The sequence below is a fragment of the Sinohyriopsis cumingii genome, chromosome 2 (assembly GCF_028554795.1).
Source record: "Sinohyriopsis cumingii isolate HCF-2022 chromosome 2, ASM2855479v2, whole genome shotgun sequence".
NCBI lineage: Eukaryota > Metazoa > Mollusca > Bivalvia > Unionida > Unionidae > Sinohyriopsis > Sinohyriopsis cumingii.
In genome coordinates, this window is record NC_142962.1 from 115,082,621 (window position 1) to 115,100,063 (window position 17,443).

Below are 17,443 nucleotides of genomic sequence, written 5' to 3' on the forward strand. Positions count from 1 at the left end.
ATATATACTCACTTATAAGTCAAGTCAAACTATAAATAAAAATTATCCTGATCTGCTGCAGCATAATGTTCCATCACATCAGAGTCCATGTTGTTTGTTCTACTGTTTACTCCTAACAAACAGCACAGACCCAGATCTGCTGGCACATTATGCAGTGTGCAATTGGACTCGTGAGTATATACAATAACCCTCCTTAAATATGTTAGCCATTCCTTGACCAAATAGCAAATAAAATAAAAGTAGGGTTAGAATTGAATGTGATGTAATAGGTAGCGCAATTCTGCTACCTACTTCTTGATGCTGTAGCAAATTAGCTTACCAAGTAGCTACAGTTTTTACTTCACACAAAAAAGTTGATTTCTTTGCATTGTAATCACTCATTCATGTGGAGCAAGTAAAGTTGTCTGCTATTACCTATGGGTGAAATTACACATTATACTAATAGATTGAGATCACACATATGCCTGCTTTCCACTGATCTGTATCTTGTGGATGCTTGTCAGAAAATACTGCTGCCATCAGTACTTGCTGATCATCATCATCATCAATATGAAAGCGCTTGCTGGAAAGTAACAGGGAATTACCCACAATTTGTGTTGGAAAACCTCTTTTGGATGAGTAAAATGGAAAAGTGTCATTGAGAGTAATTTTCATAATTTTTGTCAGCAAAAAGCTCTATTTGATTTCAAACCAACTAAATCTAACATGTAGCAATTTTGCTACTTGCTGCTGTATAATTAAAAAACTGACAAGCACTTAAGTACAGTGCTGAAACTCTGTACTAGAATTGAGAATTCCAGGATACAGGTTATTACATTGTTACATGAAACTCTGGGCTAGAATTGAGAATTCCAGGATACAGGTTATTACACTGTTACATCAAACTCTGTACTAGAATTGAGAATTCCAGGATACAGGTTATTACATTGTTACATGAAACTTTGGACTAGAATTTAGAGTTCCTAGATACAAGTTATTAAACTGTTACATGAAACTGGACTAGAATTTAGAGTTCCTAGATACAAGTTATTACATTGTTACATGAAACTCTGAACTAGAATTTAGAGTTCCTAAGATAACATATATTAAACTGTTACATGACATGAAAGACTAGAATTTAGCGAGCCTGGATGCAGGTTATGAAACTTACATGAAACTGAAAACCAGAATGAACAGTTCCAGGATGCAAGTTATTACTGTTACATGAAACTCTGTACTAGAATTTAGAGTTCCTAGATACAAGTTATTAAACTGTTACATGAAACTCTGTACTAAAATTTAGAGTTCCTAAGATAACATATATTAAACTGTTACATGACATGAAAGACTAGAATTTAGGGAGCCTGGATGCAGGTTATGAAACTGTTACATGAAACTCAAAACCAGAATGTACAGTTCCAGAATGCAAGTTATTACTGTTACATGAAACTCAGAACTTGAAGTTAAGAGTTCCTGGACATAAATTACTGCTACAATTTTTCATCATGCAAAGAGTTCTCAAGAATTTTCAGGATTTCTTCAGTGTTCAGTGTGTGTGTGTGCGAGAGAGAGAGAGAGAGGGGGGGAGGGGAGGGGGGAGAGAAAGGGGGAGGGAGGGAGGAAGAGAGCAATCGTTATTTTATACCTGCAATGTTCCAAGACTTCAGGACAACTAGATCATATTTAATAATACTTTGTTCTAACAAAGTGATCAAATAAGCTCAGCTATTTTATAATTCAACCTCATTACTATAATAAAGTATTATTTTTAACATGTATTTGTTTTATTATGATCCATTTTGACAAAAACAAGTATAAAACAGTTTATGTTGTTTCAGTGCACATTTATGATTACAGTATTTGGTAGCTGTCTTTTCTACTCAATACATGGAACTGATATATGTGATGAGATTCAGTATAGATAGATAGAAAATAAAATGAGCATAAAGTAATTAAATTCTATTATTATTGAAAATGAAGAAAAAAAATGATGTAAGAAAAAATTGGGATTTATGTCTTTTTTACACTGATCCTTCTTTATTCAAATGAAACTGCTGTCCAAAATACAGCGAAAACTGTAACAACAAAATGGCATCTTACTCTCTACAATTCTGTTATTTAAGATTTATCCATAGTTGTGATTCACATGACTGAAAAAATCTATATAAAGCATTGACAAATGCTAACATATATACTTCTAATTACTGATAGCAAACTTTCATGTTAAAATTTAAATCCTCCGGAAAGTACATTTCATTTTATCAATTTATTTTTAGTCCAGAGGAACAATGATACTGTAAAATTCTCAAACAATTGCTTGAATCACATAGTGGTAATTAAACACTATGTATATACATGTACTAAGCTAATTACAGAATAGCACTAAAGCTTACACTTCACTTACTTTGGGGCAAAACTACTAAAAATACATCATGTCAATTAAGTCTTCTGGTTCACATAAACATGTCATATAAATAAACCCCAAATTGCAAAATCATACAAGTCCAAATTTCTCAAAGTCACAGATAATTAGGACCTCTCACATATTTTATCCTGAGTTACTTTTCATCAATACACATCAAAGGTTGTCACAGCTGACTTGTTACATTCAACATGAGGCAGTTGGTCACATGTTTGGTTCACATACAGAATGAAGACATTATCCACACAGCATGGCAACTGAAACATGCTGAAGGTGTGTGTGTGAGATTTGGATTTTTAACATAGCTGTAACGATTTTTCAGTCATATCGCTATGATGTCTGCAGTGTGGCAGGTTATAGTGATTTCTAGCACTGGGACATCATGCGCAGACATGTAGCATCATGTTCCACCCAGTCACATTATCATGACACCAGCCCGACCAGTCCTAACACGAACCTCTTAATGCTGAGCACCAAGTGAGGCAGCTGTTAGTACTATTATTATAAGTCTTTGGTATGACTCAGCCAAGGATTGAACCCCACAACTTCCCTCTTCCTAAGCAGATGCTAGGCCACCATAGTGGTCATGCCGATGGTACAATGTTATCAAATTCAAAGATCAAACTGAAATGCTTAAATTACTGCTTGACATGGCATTGATTGCTACATTTGATAATGTGCACTTGCATGAAAATGCAGTGCTTGGACCGATCTTTACAGGTGTATAATTTGTGCTCAGGCTTGTGGTAGCATTGCTTCTGTTGCTGCTGTTGTAGGGTTTAATGCCATTTCTCAGCACACGATAGGCTATACATGGCGGCCAGTATTAATGGTGGAGGAAGCATCCGGGAAAACCCTGGAAATAACCACCGACCCACAAGAAGCTACTTGCAAGCTTTCTCACATACCCACATTAGCTGAATCCGAGACTCGAACTGACGCAGACAGAGGTGAGATGGCAGTGATCCATAACGGAGAACGCTTTAGACCACTCGGCCACTCGGGGCCCCTTAGCATTGCTTCAAGCATTGGAAGCCACCATCATTTGTTGTCTGCATAAAGTTGCTCTTTTGCATTGTTAGTTGTTGTGCATTTGTAAGGTTCATTCACAAAATAAAGTACCTATAAATATATAAGCTTTGAGAGACAAATTCACTAATTTAAATACGTTGGTTGTTTTTTGTTTTTTTTTAAATATAAAAACATTAAAATAATACCCATGAAAATAAATGAAACCAAAACTTTGCTGAATAAAGGAGAAAATACTATATTAAAAGTAATGGAAGGTACAGTACAACATTAACATAATTAAAGCAATGGAAAGTACAATATAACAATAACGTAAGTAATGGAAAGTACAGTATGACAGTAACATAATTAAATTATAGAAATTACAGTATAACAGTAACATAATTGAAGTAATGCAAAGTAAAGTATAACAGTAACATAATAAACATAATAAAAGTAATTGAAAGGTCTACAGAAATGATCTATGAAATGAATAATGATAACTGTAACATCAATAAAATATGAAATTAAGGACCAAAAGTCTCACATGTACATTGCATTAAATCTTAAACCTGCTTCAAGCACTACCAGTTAAGCTGGATGTTTTGTATCATTATCTTCACTGTCCCGGTGGCCTTGTGGTTAGAGCGTCTGTCTTGCATGCGGAAGGTCACAGGTTCGAACCCCAGCCTTGAGTCATAACAAAGAGTTTTAAAAATGGTACTAACAGCTTCCTCGCTTGGCGCTCAGCATTAAGAGGTTAGCATTAGGACTGTTCGGCCTGGTGTGTGTGTGATTAAAACTTATGCTTAATACAGTCCTGAAAAGACCTATTCATCAGCTTCATGGATTATCATATGATTAAGGTAAGCAGAAAGCTACAAAGTAATGTTTATGTTTTATGAAACTTCTCCATTCATTAAATTTAGGCACTCCACAGCCAATGAAACTGGGCTAACATGTTATTGTTGACTACAATGCTGCAGATGTTGCCCCCTCAAGTCCAGGGAGGGAACTGTTCCAGCGCTACCACCTGTGATCATCCACTAAGTTCCTGAGAGTTCTTTAAATGAGAGAATTGAAACTTTTCAAGTTTCAGAAACCTTCATATGAAAAGGTCTATTGACTTTAAACAAACATGACTTAAATAAACACCTGTACTGTCTCATAAGCTTGAAGCAAGAAACTGACCATTACATTTTCAAGGAGGGGCATGGGATTTGTTTTATATATATATATATATATATATATATATATATATATATATATATATATATATATATATAGACACACACACAAAAATGATTTCCTTTCCCCAGATAGTTTAAAAAATATTCCTGCTCTAATTTTGTAACGGAAAAAATAATTATATCCATTACATTAGCTGAAGAAAAAAATATTTGCTGGTAATAAATTAATAAATAATCATTTCTGAAAGAAAACCCAAAGCATTGGTCTGAAAATTAAATGGTCTGTCCCTAAAGCTTCCAGATGTTTCTGATGTATACAAATTCCATGCATATTGATGCTCATCTCATTTCACCTTTGTGCTGTAGTGTACTCACACATCTCAGCATAAACCACTTAAAGACAAAACTTTGGTGGCATAGTTCAGTATACAAATACCTAAATTCACAGAATTAAATATTTCCATCTTCCATCAACTTTCCATAGTGTAAATAGTAAATCCTAAAATAATTTCGGTTTAATTCCCACAAAACACATGTATTGACTTCATGATCCATTCATCAATCTCTCCAGCATGAAAAATTCAACAAGTCCTGCAGAAGCTTAATTCTGAATGAGTTCTCCATAAGTACAGAAGGGAGTGAACACTCTACAGGAATATACACAAATACCATGTACTCAAACAATTCTCTGACTTTCCCAAAGCACCAGCCTGAGAAAACCTGCTGCTGCTGATACATGCAGTACAGAAAGATAAGTTATAATACCACTTTAACCTAGCTGAATACCATCATTGCTGGTGCCAAAGTGTACTCAGGTGTGATCTGCCTTCTCTCAGATCTACTATTGGATAATTTGATGGCAAATGTAAATATACTTATTTTGCAAATGATTTCAAACACACAGTATACATCCAGATCTGCTAATTCATTATGACATGGCAGCAGATATGGGTCTATTTTTGTAAAGTTTGGTTTGTATGTCACACATGAGTAAATACTGTATTTGATATCAGTTTACACTTTCCAAGGAAAAGTTGATAACCTGCATCTGTGGTCTGTCAAAAAACTTCTTACAGCTGTCTTATGTGAAACCTTACAAAACTTTATTAACCAATTTAAATGTATTTTTAATAATGAGAAGATAGGGGCTGAATAGCTAATAATGCATTTGTGAAAGCTGAATCCCCCCACTCCTCCACACTTCTTACTGTTATAATTTCATCCAACCATGAAATATTGGTCAAAGTGCCCCAATTTGCATATAATTATAATGCATAATAAATCTGTATCAGAAATAGTGGCCTTTACTTTTCATATGGTCATGTCAGAAAAAGTCCGTAGAAGTTAACAAGACTGTGAACAGTACATTATATGCTGTCCCCTCCCTGTATTTAATATTCCTATCTGTAAATAATGGAAATTTGTTTGCAGAAACTGTGTTTCATCTTTCAGCCACAATGACATTGACTTTTGACTTCAAAATCAATAGATTTCTTTTTACCAAATGTAAGCAATCTGCAAAGTGTGTTCCACATCTGTGATCTTATTTCTTCTTGTTGGCCTTGATTAACACATTAGGTGATACATTATGTTCAACAAATGGGAGCTAAGTGCCTTTCTCAAGGTACACTCAGGCAACCAACCTGGTCCGGCCTGGGTGGGTATCCAATCTGTAACCCTTTAATTGTTAGGCCAGCACTCAACAAATTGAGCTAATGCAGCTCCTTTTGATGTAGAACTAATGTTATTGTGCAGAAACCATTTATCTACATTCAGTCATAGCAACCTTAGTATTGGATCTTTTGGTCACCAGACCAATAGGTTTCTCCTTTACACTAAGTGCACATCATCCACAAAATTTGGTCAAGGTATGTATGTAGATGTCTAATTATTGTATAGGAACCTTTTTTTATTTCTTCAGTCACAGTGACCTTGATCTTTGACCTTTTGACCCCAAAGCTGATAGGGTTCATCCATGCTGGAAGTGCAAGCTAGCCACAAAATTTGGTATCCAAAGCAGATGGAAAACCCCCAAGAGATTTTGTGGAAGTTATTATTATTCTTTCAGTCACATTTACCATGACGTTGTGACCCAATATTGATAATGTTCTTTTGTGCTCCTGGTGCAAGCTATCCACAAAGATTGGTAACTTTATGGTGCAGAACTCAAGTTCTTTTGTGGAAACAAATTTTCTTCTTTTAGTCAAAGTGATCATAAACTTTTGACCCCAAAATTAATAGGGTTCCTGCTTACCCCAAATGCAAGCCATCCACACAGTTTGCACCAGGTCTTTCATGCAGAACTAATGTTACTGTATGCAGACTATTTTACTTCTTTCATTCAAAGTGACCTCAATCTCTAACTCTTTTATTTTGAAATTTAACAAAATCTTCTTTAACCCCATGCAAGCTACCACAAAGTTTGGTGGAGGTATCTGCTATGGATCTCAGTTATCATGTGGAACTGGAAAAAATGAATGGGACATAAAGACAGACAATGTCATAGCATAGTATATTCTGCCATAAACTGTTAGGTAATGGTATGGTTTTAAATGAAATTTCTATTAATTAAATCTAACATTCCAAAAGTACTATAAACAATATTCAAACTATCCTTGATCTTGATAATAAAAGCCTATATAACAATTCTGATTTTAAATAAAAGCCTGATCTGAAATTGCCCCTAGAGTAGCAACAAGCTAAAGTGGATTCAAGTTAAGCCATCAATGTGTGTGGATGGCACTCACAATCAAACTCATCTGAGATCTTGATAACAGCTTACAAGGCTAGACTACCAGAATCTGTTCAGTAATATGACTTCTATAGTGTCACAAGCACTCAACCAATTAGAAGCAAGATCATCTTGTCTGGATGTCACTCATGATGAACTCATCTGAGATGATACAAACTTACATATCTGGTCTGATAAAGATTTGGTCAGAAATATGGTATCTTCCTTGTTCATAACTTCAACCAATCAGATGCTATATTCCCTCGTTAATATGCATGGATGCTGCACATAACTGAACTCATCAGAGATCTTGATGAAATAAATTTAAGTTCCAAAACTGTTGAAAGCTATGAGAAATGAAGCCTCTAGACTGTTAAAACACAAGTAAACAAGTTGGGATTGACAGATGTACAATGGATGACTGATGACAGATGCATACCATACTATAAGCTTATTCATTTTGAGTAAAACAGCTTAAGATACTCCAAATCAAGATATTACTGTAGAAATGTGTTTCCCTTGTCATGGAAATGTGTTTCCCTTGTCATGGAAATGTGTCTCCCTTGTCATGGAAAAGTGTTTCCCTTGTCATGGATGCATTTTAGGCAAGTTTGAAGCAGGGACTCTTGCAACAAATCAAGAGGTCTGAGTCTTAGATGGGGAAAGATTATGACTATCAAATACATGGCAAAACATCAATTGTCTAAATCCACTGGTGACAAAGATTAACTCATTATCACTGGTAATCTTATAAAGAACATTATATAATGTGTATCTGAGATACATGGTTCATTAGTCCCAGAACCCTGTAGGCATGTCAAACTTTCAGCACAAAGCTGAACTAATGCCCACATTTTATAAATCTTATAATTTTTTAAAAAAAATCTTATAACTTCTCTCCAAGTAAGAATCAAATCAGTAAAATCACCCATGATCTTTGTGTTTGCATTTCTAAATACACTTTACATGCTAAATTTTAATAAAATTAAAGAATTCTAAGTATGATTTTGTCACTTTGGGCTGAAGTTTTCTCAGTTCAATCTATTTGCTCAGACAGTTCTATGACTAAATCTGGATGATCAAATAACATTGATAACTAAAGCAGACCAATAAAACATCATTATTTCATTAGGCTGATTGCCTCAGACTCTTGTATAAACACCATGTTATTCCAGACAAATTCATAAAGTCCGAACGGGTCACAGTTATTTCTGAGCTGACAGATGCTAGGGACCTGTGTGCATTCTGAGTGTAGATAAGAAAGCTGGCATTCAGTAAATCTTGATATTTGGAAATATCCATTATACTCCATGTATTTTCTCTAATGCTGATGCAGCATATAATGTTTTCAAAAAAATTTCTGAAAGTTTTGAGCTGTGAACAAAATTCACTGACTTCTCATTTGGGCACTGATCCATATCTGTAAACAATATGTATATCTTTAAGAACAGCAAAAAAGGATGTTGTCCTTTTTGTACTTTGACTCCATTGATGAAAGTTTCTTTAATTTGGACCTAGTGAAATTGCTGACAGGAAAAGCACCAAAACAAAAATCCAAGTGAAAGAAGACTGCTTTCAAAAATTAAAGCAAGAAACAATGATAGCCAAGACATTCCAATATAACTGGAAATGCCGAACAATGTTACATATTTAGAAACTGTCACTAGCAGACACTAAAATAGGCCAGAGAATGTTAGGAGTTTCTTTAATTCACTGCTATTTCCTTCTATGGAGATTGAATGTGCTGTAGACAATAAGGCTAAAAAGACTGAATATGTATCTATACTAGTTGAAATTTTTATTGATACTGAGTCCGATGCTGACCTGTTCTATGATGAGGTTATTTCAAGTGTGATGACAAGTTCATAGCTGTGACAGCAAAAACAAGGCTACCTGTATTGACACAGACATTTGGTGGGAGTAACCAAAATTTAAAGCACCTGTAACGAGTGATAATGTATACCAATCACTAGCTAACCTAATTAACATGAATTGAATAAGTCATGGTTAATGACATAGTCAATATAGATACAACATGTCATGAAAGTATGAGAAAATATGCCCCCCTCCCCACTGCTCCAGGTAAATAAGGAAATCTGGTGTGAATTAGTTATATTTAAAAGAGTCCAGACCATGGACAATAGTTTAAGAGATATTCAGTCTTCAGTAGCTAATTGTGTTTGCCCATTACAGAGTTTGCAAAATCCTTTAACCCTTTGTCTCTCAAAGTCCTGAAAAGCAAACAGACGTTACTTCAGATGCAATTATACGTTTGAGGCAAGTCTAGCTCAACATTTTATTGAGATGGCATCATGTGTTCAGACCATCCCTAAAACTAAATATTCAAACATTTACAGTCTAAACTAAGTTAATATCAACTTTTTGGTTTTTGGAGCTGATTCAAATAGATGATTTCTTTAATTTTGAGCACTTGAAGGATTTTCTTCTCTAAAGAATTCCCTTTCATGAAACATGCCAAAAAATACTTAATGTTTGCTTGGAATAGTAAATTGAATAAATCTGTCTGCCTTTTTCAGAGCACATGGTATCAGATGTTGATAATATTTTGATGACACTTTGAACATGAATCTAGATAGATACGGTAAGTGTGCTTGATAATGTACAATGTTGCAGTCAATGGCTTTAACTATTTATTGTGGCAACTTGGTTCTGATATCAACTCAGTTGATACTCTTTTGGGGTATCAGATTGACTCAATTTTTTTACAAGGTTTCATCATTAGTGAAAATATAAAAATCGATTGCAAACATTGATGGCATGTGTGTGTGTGGTTTTGAAGTTATACCAATTTAAATTTGATCTTTAAAATGTTTTCGAAAAATATTTTACTTTATTAAGGTGTAAAATTCCTTTAAAAGCATTTTCAACTAGTGTTTTAAGTATTGCAATCACTGGAACAATATCTAAGTGAGACAACTACTATTAAGAGTTAATGATTTACCTACATTAAAGTTGTCTCCCTTAATATAACAAAATTAGTATTGCTATAATTGTTACTAATTTTAGTAACACCGTAAGTCTGTTACTATTAATAGAAATAAAAACTATATTAGGTAAAAGAGAATGGTTACTATGCCAAACACATGGAGAGACTGAAATCCCTACTGGCCAAATATATGGCATTTACCTTCTAAACTTTTGCATAACAAGAAAGTTCAAATCAGGGAATTTACCTATTTCATTGGATTTCTGGTTAATGCCTTCATGGCCATTTTGGAAACTCCATCAAACTACAGAGGTTTGGAAAGGGATAAAGAGGAGGGTTTGCATGTGTATGACTGTTAAGAAGAATTAATTTGCATTTCTAAGAACAGCATTGATATATTAAAATAGTAGAGAAATTATCTTGTTGCTAAGAATAGTAAGAAGATAGACAAGATTGCATTAATATCAGATAGTTAAAAGGTGTGCTGTGCTCATCTTCATTAAATACTGATATATTCAAACTTCATTTTATATGCTCAATATCAGCATTTGTGCTCATGGGAAAGGATGTTCCAGAGATTCTAAAACTGTTGGACTGAAATTTTGCTAAGAAGTTCAAATATTTACATCATGATTTGGAACAAAATTAAAAAAAGAAACATTTGTTTCTGTGATACTGTTTACAAGCTTTTAAGTTTTTTGAAAAAATAGTTTTTGTTATTGGTTGTATATAATACATTACTATTTACTGTTTTCATGTGGGGTTCTTATTAAGTTGTCTTTCTGTAAAATGCTACTAATTCATGGGAGGCTATAGGACTAATAAAACTAATGACTCCCTCATCCAAGCAAAAGCAATGATGGGTGAGGGACATTACCGGAAAATGGTTAGCAGCCAAACAGGCATAAGTAGCCACCCTATGTTACTCAGTCGTTGGACCATAGTATTGTAACAACATTATTGTCTTAAACTAAGTAACAGAAAAGAGGGAATCAAACAAGTTTTGTAAAATTCAACAAATAATTTATTTCCCTAGAATAAAAGTAAAAATTTAAAATGAACTTACAGTACTGAGAACTAAATCCCAACAGTCCTAAAAGTTCTATCACAAATCCAAACATATGAAGTTCCAAATAAATTCCAATGGTATTCCAAATAAATTCCGATACTGAATGTATTGCTGTGCCTGATTCGTCTTGAACATGATAAAATGAAAATGGTCTGGAGTGTGGCAATGTGCTCAAAGTCTTTTGATGTATCACAATAATATAATCAAAAATGTCCCTGTGTGAATTCATGATGATTCCTAATTAATGTTTAGTCAAAGAATATTGCAGAGCACTTTTTAATTCCAGTGAATAATAATTTGAATAAATAAATAAATCCATCCAAAATATAAACTGAACACTCTGTGTGTATTTTGGATTTTTAACATAGCTTTAACAATTTTTCAGTCTAATTTCTATTATGTCTGCAGTGTGGCAGTTGATAGTGATGTGTAGCACTAGGGCATCATGCCACATCATGTCCCACCCAGTCACATTATCCTGACACCAGGCGGACCAGTCCTAACACTAACCTCTTTATGTTGAGTGCATAGCAAGGCAGCTGTTAGTACCATTTTTATAAGTCTTTGGTATGACTCTACTGGGGTTCGAACCCACAACCTCCCACATCTGAGGTGGATTCTCTAACCACAGGCCACCAGAGCGGTCTAAAAGAAAAACTTAACACAGCAATAAAACTGATTCTGTTTCAAATATGAATGCAAGAATGAGTAATTTTTAAAGTAAACAACATTGATTAAAAAAAGCTAAGATATAATAACAGAGTCATGGTGTTGGTCAGTGTCTTCTATAAAGCATTCAAAGTTGTTAACCATTTTAGCAATTTTCAAGTGAAAATAGATGTCCTATAATAAAATTAAAATAAACATATCTACCACCATTAATAATGATTTTGGATATTTAATAAATGTCACAGGTCAGGTACACCGTTAACTTGATTTTGGACAATTTCAGGTACAAAATACAGATATACATAACATATAATCATTAAGAAAAGCCAACAAGGAAAACAAATTAAGTATACATAACAGTATGTTCATTAACTCACCTGCCCACCTAACTGGTTATTTTTATTCTTGTTTTTTGAGGCAACATAAACACATCAAACTTATGACCAGTCTGGTGTGGAGTTAATGCAGCCTGGGTAACATCATCTGCTGTACTTGGTTACTTTAAACAAGGGCAACAGCAGTGATGAATGCATTTGGATTAACACATGCAAGTGTTTGGATTAGAGGGTCCATTTTACTTCATATGTCCTTTATATAATGTGTCTCCTTGTTTAGCTTTAATGACAAGAGATACATGCCACTATTGGGTCTATAAAGAATAATACTATCTGCAGGACAGCAGGAGAAACAAAGCTGTACTGCAGGCAATAATCATCACAGCAGGAAACCAAATATGCAATATTTTATTCTTTTAGTCATGTCACATGCAAAACCTTTTCCAGAAAAATAGCAAGGGTCATTTCTGATAGGAGAACATGTTCTACTGAAAGAAAAGCAAATGTTCACCTCTTCCATTTAATACATTCGACATGCATCCCAAGCAATTCTACATGCTTCCCAAATATTTTATGACACAAGCATGAGTTCTTCAAGAAATTGCTCTAATGGCTGAAAAGAGTGTCTGGGATTCCTCCTTGTTTTGTCTCTCCTTGCAGTCTCTGAACTGCTGAATACCAAAACCATCTCAATTATTCTTATGCAATTCCAACATATCAAATTTCCAAATATGTTCTGAGTTAACATGTTCACCACACCAGTGCAATAAAAAAATCTCTGTACTGGACTCTGACCTTCATCCTGATATACTGGTTGCAAGACCACTGAACTCTTCTCAGATACTATCAAAGTATACCCATATAATAATCTGATTAAATCCATGATGGACAATTTTTGTATAGAATAATAAATTATTAAAAAGGCATCAAGAAGGTATTCTCCAGATATATCTACAATATGGCTTTGATAAAATCCATTCATACTTCTTTGCATTACTATGTTCACAGGTCATTACAGATAAAACCCGAGGTAAGATCTTCAACCTTGGAGCTAGTGTCAGAGTACTAACAACCTGTTTATTTGAAAAAAGTCTGGTCAAATTTCATTTATACAAGTCATGAGCTCAGTGAAATACAAAAATCCAAGCAGTAACCTTGGCTATGGCTCCCAATATCTAGTAGGTCTGTTTTTCAAACTCTTCCACAATAGTGTGGACATGGTGGTGATCAGATCAGCACTATTTTCACACAAGATCAATAGTGATATGATCACATGCTAAAAAATACTTTCGATGTCATTTTTTAGTTGAAGATGGCTTCTATGCTTGAATGAATAGATGTGGGACTCAAGTAATGAATGAAGGCTACTTTCAGTCTTGACTGTTAAGGCAAAATCTGATGTCAATGGTCAACTGAGTGAGAAAGCCCATTACATGTATTTTGAGCCTAAAAGCAACAGTAGTTGACAATCTCATGATCAAGACAAAGACAGAGACTTAATCACCAGTTAATGAAGCTTACTGATAACTGCACAAGGACAGAAGGCAATTACTAGGGCATGGATACCGCATACAATCATAGGAAATGATCACTATATACTTGCTTGTAAGTGCGATCCTACACAATGAAAACAATCCCTCCACATCCCCACCCAGGTAAAAGATCAAACGTCTGTTTGAATTCTGAATCTGTGTGTGTGTGTGTGTGTGACTGACTAACTGCATTAGACTGTAACACAAAATGTAGAAAGGCTAACTGCCTTTAGTTGAAATTGTCATTCAATCACACCATCTTATACATGTGATACAAGAGAAATGTTCTTCTTACTTCACATGTCTCCTTAGATAAGTTAATCTGGTACTTGACTGATATAACTGCAGTATGATGAAGGTTCTGCATGTGTCTATCAATAGTGTCCATCAAATTATCATTTGTGTAGGAACAATTCATCACTGCATTGTAGTATCATGATCTAAAATCTGATTCATATATCAGTAAGTATGAATAATTAATTTTTTCTGTCAAAACCCAGATTTGGTAGGAAGTTTAGTCTTGTCCCAAACTTAGCCTCCATTGTGAAGTCACAGTATTCAGCAGCATACAATAAGATGCAAATTGATTAGAGAATTGATCTCTTACTGGTATATATTGGTCAATCAGTAAATAGCTTGCAAAAGCAATAAAACACATGAGTAACTATGGGTCATGGAGACATCATCCAAATTTTCAGTCTGACAGGATCAATATTTTGGACACAGATTATATGTGCAGAATGGAGTACAAATACAGTCAAAATGAACATGATATACAAAGTCTGTAGAGTAGTCCTGAACCATATTGGGAACACAACAAATATGTGAACCCATCTTATTAAACATCAAACTATTTCTGATTTAAAACCTAAAACCTGAAGTGAAATTAAATCTGAAAAATCTGTATAGCTTAGAAAACTTTGCATCTCAGATCAACCTAATATTGATGAAATGTTTGGAAGGTATATAAATAAACAGCTATCTTCCGATAAGCTCAACCAATTAAATGCCAGACAGGAATTTTCATTGCTTCTGATAAGGCTGCTGTCAATAGTTGATCACACTGTGTTTTGTTCTGTTTTGCACTTCTCTAGACACTACGTCTGTCTGTCTGAACTAGTCGAAGATTAAGCTGATAATCACATCCTTACTCTGCATTAAACACATGTAGTTCTTTTTTCCCACTGATTCATTGCAACAAGTAGTTAAATTTGATATGTTGAAGCTAACAGTTATATGTTTGATATTTTCAAGTCAGTAATCAGCGACTGAATTCCACTAATTTTACTGCTGAAATTATTCTGACATTAGCATTTATGAATTATATTTTTTATACATTTTTACATGCATGATATTTCACATTGATATTGGCATATTCTAATCATGAGTAAACCTCTAGTGCTTTATTTTCTTTCTAATAATAAAGTATAACATAAAACTTCATATATTTATTCTTTATTCATTTATTTTTTCAATATTTAAAAAAAAAGTCATATAACATAAAACTTGATGGATTTATTGTTTTATTCATTTATTTTTAAATATTTTTTAAAGAAAAAGCCTATTTTAATATACCGGTACAGATTTACAAACATTACTATGTAGTGTATAAGTGTTTGAATTTTGACATGTGGGATTTAAATACATGACATAGTATCATGATACATATAATATTGCCTTGTACATATATTGTCCCAGCCCTGGTTATCATATTCTAGACAGAAAGATGATACCAAAGCTTAAAGAATTCTTCAATACACACCCCATTATATATTAAAATACTTATACAATTGTACTGATTGCCTGTATTCATGTAATTTATTGCATTAGAATCTACTGTATATACTCATACATATCACGTCCAACTGCAAACAACACTGACCCTCATCTGCCTTGACATAATGCTCTGGTAGATCAATATTTATCATGTTTGCTCTAGTGATTACACCTTACAAACTGCAAGGACCCAGATCTGCCAGTGTATTATCTGTTGGCAGGTATAGGTGTGTGCAATTTTGCAGTTTGACTTGACTTGTAACCAAGTACATGTATATACAATAATACTAAATGTAACACGGCTCAGTGTACATGCATTAAGTCAAGATTGTCATGTACTCACTTCATGGTATGGATATGATGCAGCCGAAATGTTCTCATTGTACATATGTACCTACATAACGACAAGCTGACTTGGTACAGGGTAAATATTAACTAGCTCATTAAGCAAGCTACTGCATATGTCTAAAAGTATGGTCTCTCTTGTTATAATCTAGCAGCAAAGGTGATACCAACATCTCAAGAATTCATCTATACCAACCCAATGATTCTCTAAAATAATTACTGTCATGCTTATGATCATGCAGTCCTTAATGTCTTTATCTTATATTTATGTCTGAGGCACTAAAAACATTTCTCTGCAGTACTTTGATATCTCTTGTTTTCTTTGAAAAAGTATTCATAAAAGTCAGAAAAAAACAGCAAATAGGGTATTTTTGTGGTAATTAGGTTTGTATGGCAATATTACAAGCTAGAAAACTATTAGGAAGACAATTCTCAACTTAGTAAATTTCTAATGTATCATCACCCTATATTATCAATTAGCCACATATGATGATTAAAACCTATTTTTGGAAAATCTTGGGTAAAACTTTGCTCACATCCTGTTATATTTATACCCATTAGATTATAATAAATTTAACTAGTGTGTAACTAATATAAATTGCAATCATAACAAAAACTGAATAGTGGGCTTTGCACCCATTAGACCATTACATATATTTTCCCTTATTGCTCATGACTGAGAGTCACATCTACTCCTGTTCTTCCTGGTTGTCCTTTAAGGATTAAATCGAACAAGGATAAAAATTCACTAAGAATATATATATATATATACACACACACACACACACACACACACACACATACATAAGGAACTTGACTATCTTATTAAATGGACAGTGTGGACCAAATGACATTAATTTTTTTTACTGAACACCATAGGATGGACAAATAAGTGATTTTACATTACCATTTTAACTCTCCATATCTCATTTCTCACAATTCATTACTTGTTGAATGGTAATGTTATACGGGAATCTGATTTTACTGTGTATTTGCACCTGACTGCTCTCTGACCTAATTATGAGCCTTCAAGGGACAAGACCAAGGTGGCATCTACCCATTCTACAATCTTTAAAAAATAAGATGACAATATGCTTCTGCTAAAAAGTGCCATTAAAAGGACAACTTGTATATTTTTAAATCCCTTCACAAGCCAACTACAATTAACACTGTATTTAGTGTTCTGGTGAAAACAACAATTGAAATTAATTCCTCCAGTAATCAGTAAAAATATAAGATGGACACTGTATTTAGCTTTTTGGAAATAAGATCACCACAATTTTCATTGAAAACCATCTGCTTATTATTACAGAATCCTACTGAAACTGCATGTTGCTAATGACATCCAAGTCATCAGAAGTAGCCATGAAATGATTTTCAAGATGGCTGTTAACACAGTCATTTCAGATGTTAGATCAGCCTCAATGTAATATAGGAAGA

At 33.9% G+C, this 17,443-nt stretch overlaps 1 protein-coding gene across 1 annotated transcript in view; it reads right to left on the reverse strand.

Moving 5' to 3' along the window:
• The window catches only part of LOC149805642 (uncharacterized), a 236,030-nt gene that overhangs the window by 120,478 nt on the left and 98,109 nt on the right, over positions 1–17,443 (reverse strand). The gene's annotated exons all lie outside the window — the stretch shown is intronic.